This window comes from Neovison vison, chromosome 13 (assembly GCF_020171115.1).
Source record: "Neovison vison isolate M4711 chromosome 13, ASM_NN_V1, whole genome shotgun sequence".
NCBI lineage: Eukaryota > Metazoa > Chordata > Mammalia > Carnivora > Mustelidae > Neogale > Neogale vison.
This window is the reverse complement of record NC_058103.1, coordinates 37,136,618-37,142,617: the sequence shown is the minus strand read 5'-3', so window position 1 is coordinate 37,142,617 and position 6,000 is coordinate 37,136,618.

The window sequence follows — 6,000 nt, the reverse complement described above, 5'->3', positions numbered from 1 at the left end:
CAGAAAATTATTGGTTTTCATTGCCTACGGTGCCAGAAGAATGGTACAAAGCTGATCATGTCACTCCCCAGCATAAAATTCTTCTTGGGCATCTGTCACTTGTAGACAAATTCAGAGCACTTTTGCCTAGTAAATTCCTTATCTCACACCGACTTACCCAAATAGCTTAACGTCTATCATTTGCCCCTCCAAACATGTCAAGCAGTACTGAATGATATGTAATTTCCTCAGGATAAACCACACTCATTCATGCTTTCACTGCTTAAACACCCTTCTCCCTTCTTTTCTTTGGCTTCTATTCATGCTTAAGTGCCACTATTCTGACTTTCCTCTAGGAACCTCCATGTGTCCCCTTGTTAATACTGCCATAATGACGTTGTATTATAATTAACAGTTTGCATGCCGGCCTTCTCATTAGACTCTTCTCCCACCGCCATAAAAGTAATCTCTTTCTATCATATAAATTCAAACAAAGTGTAGAAAGTAAAATGTCCCCTTGAAATCCACTCCCAAAGGCAGTTCTTGTTAACACAGAGCAGGAAACTGTAAGTTTCCTTTGAATTTTCAGAACATAGCAGTGCCTGGTATATAAGAGGCCTCAATAAACAGAGCTAAATGGGGGTGCCTGGGTGGCTCAGTCAGTTGAGCATCCCACTCTTGGTTTTGGCTAAGGTCATGATCTCATGGGTTATGGAACTGAGCCCTGCTTTAGGCTCCAGGGTCAGTGGGGAGTCTGCTTGAAGATTCTCTCCTTCTGCCCCTGCCCCTCCCCTCTATCTCTTTCTAAAATAAAATAAATCTTGGGGTGCCTGGGAGGCTCTGTTGGTTGGGTGTCCAACTCTTGGTTTCAGCTCGGGTCATGGTCTCAGGGTCATGGGATGGAGCCCTGTGTCAGGGCTCTGTGCTCTATGGGGAGTCTGCTTAAGATTCTCTCTCCCTGGGGCGCCTGGGTGGCTCAGTGTGTTGGGCTGCTGCCTTCGGCTCAGGTCATGATCTCAGGGTCCTGGGATCGAGTCCCCCATCAGGCTCTCTGCTCAGCAGGGAGCCTGCTTCCCTTCCTCTCTGCCTGCCTCTCTGCCTACTTGTGATCTCTCTCTGTCAAATAAAAAAAAAAAAATCTTAAAAAAAAAAAAAAAGATTCTCTCTCCCTTTCCCATTGCCCCTCTCCCCCTTGCTCTCTTTCTCTAAAACAGATAAATAAATCTTTAAAAAATAAAATAAATAAATCTTAAAAAAAATAAACAGAGCTAAGTAAATGAATCTGTAAAAAGAAGATGGCATAGCTGGCTATACCAGCCAGCAGTATGTTGTGGTGATGCAATCATGCAGGATAATGACTATGAAATCTCTGGAAAGCATCATGTAAGTCCAAAATCTCATGACAAGTGGCTAAGGACCCTGGACCTTATTTTATCTGTCATCTTGGTTTCAATGATGCTGATGCCGATGATAAAAATAAACAATAGCTAACATTCACTGAGCACTTTTCATGACTGAAGTACTGTCCTAAGTGTTTCACCTGTATTAACTCACTTAATTATTATAAGAATCTAAAAGGTGAAGACTATTAATTGCGCCATTTTTTTTTTTCAGATGAGGAAACCAAGGTACAGAAGGTTATGTAACTTCCCCTCCAAAACCACCTAGGTAATGAGTACTACAGTCAGGATTTTACCCAGAGGATCTCGCACCTGGATCCACACTCAGCCCCGTCACCGGGATACCCCCGATATACAATCCTGAGGTCATAAAACAAGAGCCAGTTCCTTCCCATTCCTACAGTGCTTCTTGATCTAGTTTTAGAGTCGGAAGTACCTTAATCTCTGTCGTCCTTTGTTTCCTCACATGTAAAATGGGTATATTAATGGCCCCCATCTCACGAAGTTATTTGTGCGGAGTATCTCCAACTCTGGCTCAGGTAGCCGAGCCAGAAAGGGGATGAAACCCAGACCCTGGAGCCAGGGACCGATCACTGCAACAGAGAAGTGGGAAAGGAAGACAAGAAGACTGCACTGGTGATCCTAATCTCAGAGCTGCTCAGCGTCCCTCAGCAAGTGTATTTGCCGGCAGATGAATGCTGAGAACTAGCACTCACCCTCGGGCCTTTTCAGTCAAAGTCTCGGTGGCCAAGGAAGCAGGCTCCCGTGAAGAGAAAGCCAACTCACAAGATGGGACCCTCACTTATTAATCTGGTTCTTTGGCTCTGGTCTGTACTAACGGCCACAATGGTTGCTGGCTACCTATACCTGATAGGACAGGAATGGAAGTGAAACTTGACAGCGTGTCACGTGTTTAACAGCCGAGGTACCTGCGCTCAGTACTGTGGAAGCAGGGAGAAGACTACACTGGCAAGTGCTTACAGATGGCGCTTGGATCTGGAACAGTCTTCAAGGCTTATAGAAAACTCAATCCAACTTTCAAAAAGGAATTGCCAAGGCAGAGTGCTAGAGCTCTATCCAGCCAGGTGACCGTCCTATCACACCAGGCTCAGGACCCTGTGGGAGTCATAGTTAATGAGGGTCTCCAGGGAAATAGTACTTGGTTAAGCCCCTGCTGGGCTCTCATTCAACTCCTGGGCCAAGCTCCTTTATTGGTAAAGCCCTTAAGGAAATATGGAGCCTTTATTCTGTCCTAGAGAAGAGAAATGAAGGCACAGATGGCAACTTCATACATAGAGTCTAGTTTAATCAACGAGGAAGTTACTGGAACAACAACAAAAAAAAAAAACCTGGGGAAAAAACAAAACAAAACAAAGCAACCCTCAAATTAATGCAGCATTGCCCCTAGGCTAGGTACTAAAGACAGAAGGTGGAAAACTGACAAATCTGCTGTTAACTAGAAATGAATAGCTAAAAACTAACCAGGAAGTTTTTCCAAGGGATCTTGCAAATGCTCTGAATGTCAGACCAAAGAGTGAGCCTCTAGAAGGAAGAGCTCCCAAATGCAGGGTGCTTGCAGGGTGAGTCAAGAGGTAATGGGGGGAGGGGATTTGAGTGGCACTGAGGAACACTTCTTTAGACTAATAATATTAACAACTTTGGCCATACCTAGTGGCACGGAGTCTAGAAAACAGCACAGGGAAACATCGTCCTCAGAATTAAAACAGTGAGAACACAAGGCATAATAGATGCAATGAGCCATCTGCAGAGGTAAATCACCCTAAGAAATGTTTCGTGAATGTGTTTGCAGAGAAACTTGGGAGGACCTGAGTCCAATGCTCATGACTAAAATTAACCACGTATTTTATGCCTCTGCGCCTTTGCACATGTTTTCCTTCTGCCCGTTTTATCATCTGTTGCTCTTTTCTCCCCTTTTTCCAGCCTATCGGGTAAATTAGTTTTCTTTCAAAATACATTCCAGGCATCATCTTCTCTTAATGTGTGCCTGAGAACAGAATGAATCATTTCTCTCCCTCCTCCCCCTGCTTTTGCACTTCTGTACATCTTCTTTTTATTAGTTGAGACTCTGTCTCCCCTGGTACATTGCAGGCTCTCTGAGGGCAGAGACCAAACCTTCTCTAGCATCACCCACTACAGTGCCTAGCCCAACGGACACTTAGTTCAGCTAATCCACTGAGCAGGTCAGAAGAGGGGAGGAAGGTTATGTCTCCTCTAGAAGTGGTACAGCAGGATCTTTGGGGTGAGGTTGGGAGGTGTGGTGTTTTGCCACATCAGCATATTAAACCCTGCCATTGGTTTAGGGGCAGTAGCAGAATCTACAGGAACCATGACATTTTTGTGTTTATTGAAAGAGAACTCTAGAGGCACCTGGTGGGCTCAGTTGGTGGAGTGTGTGACTCTTGATCTCGGGGTTCTAAGTTTGAGCCAAACATTGGGCATAGAGATTACTTAAAAATAAAATCTTTTTTTAAAAAGGCAACTCTAACTTTTTTTTTTTTAATGAGAAAGCAGTTTAGTAGGGAGACAAATGTGTAAACAAAAATATCCAAGTTGCTATAAAAGTACACATAAGATTAAGAGCTAGTACAAAGCAATGGGAGGATTAACTCCCTAGATGGAGATCAGAAAAGGTTTTGCAGAGGAGGAAATGATTGAGCTGGGTCATAAGGACAAATAAAAGTTTGTCAAACAAACCACTGGGCAGAGGGAACAACCTTACCAAAACATGGAAACAGTGTAACATTATAATTATGACTTCGTGCTTACTCTACTCCCAGGCACTGTCCTTTTTTCTTTTTCTTTTTTTAGATTTTATTTCTTTTTTCAAGAGAAAGAGAGAGCACAAGTGGAGGGCAGTGCAGGGGAGAAGCTGACCGCATGGAGCAGGGAACCTGACACAGGGCTCAATCCCAGAACCTTGAGATCATGACCTGAGCCAAAGGCAGGTACCGCAGAGGTACTGAGCCACCCAGGCACCCCAACTCCCAAACATTTTTCTAAGAGCTTTTACATGTATCCACTCATGTAATATTTTCAACCATCTTAAAAAGTTTATACAGTGTTATCAATTAGATTCCGCTGCTTGTAACAGAAACTTGAAATAATAGTTGCTAAAGCACAGGGCAGTTTCTTTCTCCACAAAACCTCAGGGTTCCAGACTCCTTTTAGCCAACAGCTAGAAGCTAGTCGTGGCTGTTATCCTCACAATCCAAGACGTTGGGTAGAGAGCTCCAGCCATCCCATCTGCATTCCAGACAGTTGGAGAGGGGGCACAGGAAACTCAATAGCTGTCAATTTATGCAGATTCTTAGAAGTTTCCACATACATTCCATTGCCCCAACATAGTCTTTTTTTTTTTTTTTTAAAGATTTTATTTATTTATTTGACAGAGATCAGAGGTAGGCAGAGAGAGAGGAGGAAGCAGGCTCCCCGCCAAGCAGAGAGCCCGATGCGGGGTTCAATCCCAGGACCCCCGGGATCATGACCTGAGCCAAAGGCAGAGGCTTTAACTCACTGAGCCACCCAGGTGCCCCCCAACATAGTCTTATAACCACAAACACTTGTAAAATATTCTGGGAGATAGTCCTTATTCTGGATATTACATCCCCTAGCTATGATTTGGAGTTTGATAACTATGGGAAGGGAGAACAGATAACGAAGACAGGAGTTTCCGCACCTACTCTTATCTCCAGTTTGCAGATAGTGAGACCAGTGCCCAGTGGGGCTACATTTGTCGTGACGCATTCAAGGATTGCAAGTAGGTTTTGCTTTTTCTGTTCTGGGGTGTGTGTGTGTGTGTGTGCGCGTGCGCGCGTGCATGTGTGTTTTGCTTAAGCATACAATGTAAAGCGGGAAGAATGAAGGACGACGGGGCCTCAAAGTTAGATGATTTTAATTCTGACACTTTACGTGATCAAGCGATAATGGGCAGTGTAATGCAGAAAACCCAGGCAGCACTAAAGTGCCAACAACATAATGTATGAGTAATCGCAAAGCTAGATAATTGAGTTGGTTTGTGGATCTGAGAGATGGATTAGTAAAATGGGTCAGTAATTGAATAGCAAATTGATTCACTATGACATTGCAGACTGCAGCGGCAGAAAATCACATAAAATTTGCCAAAAGGACAACAGATACCATCTGACACATTTTTCAGTTTCTCATTTTAAATTTGTTAAATGTCTCCCTCTCCTCTAAATAAGCACCCAGTAAAGGTCGAATGGCTTGCGTTGAATGCATGTTGATGAAAAAAAGTAAAACAGTGCAGGCTAACTCTTGCTTCACAAATACTTTACATTCATTTGAGTCAAGGTTCCAATGAGAAATATTTTGAAGAAATCATACACGTGACTGAAGTCAAGCAGTACCTATAGAAGAAGTGGGTGGCCACCTTCCCAGCAACTACTCAATAACCCCAACCTACTTTTTGTATCCTTCCCTGGACCCTGTACTTCAGAAAATTCTATGTTACCCCCAACCCCACAGGTAGTGAATCACATGTGGGCCAGTTGGTGGTGATCGCATTTCTCCTGTTAGTGACTATTTGAGGCATGTGGGCACACAATGAAATTCTGGCCAGTAACACTTGCTGTGAGGTTTC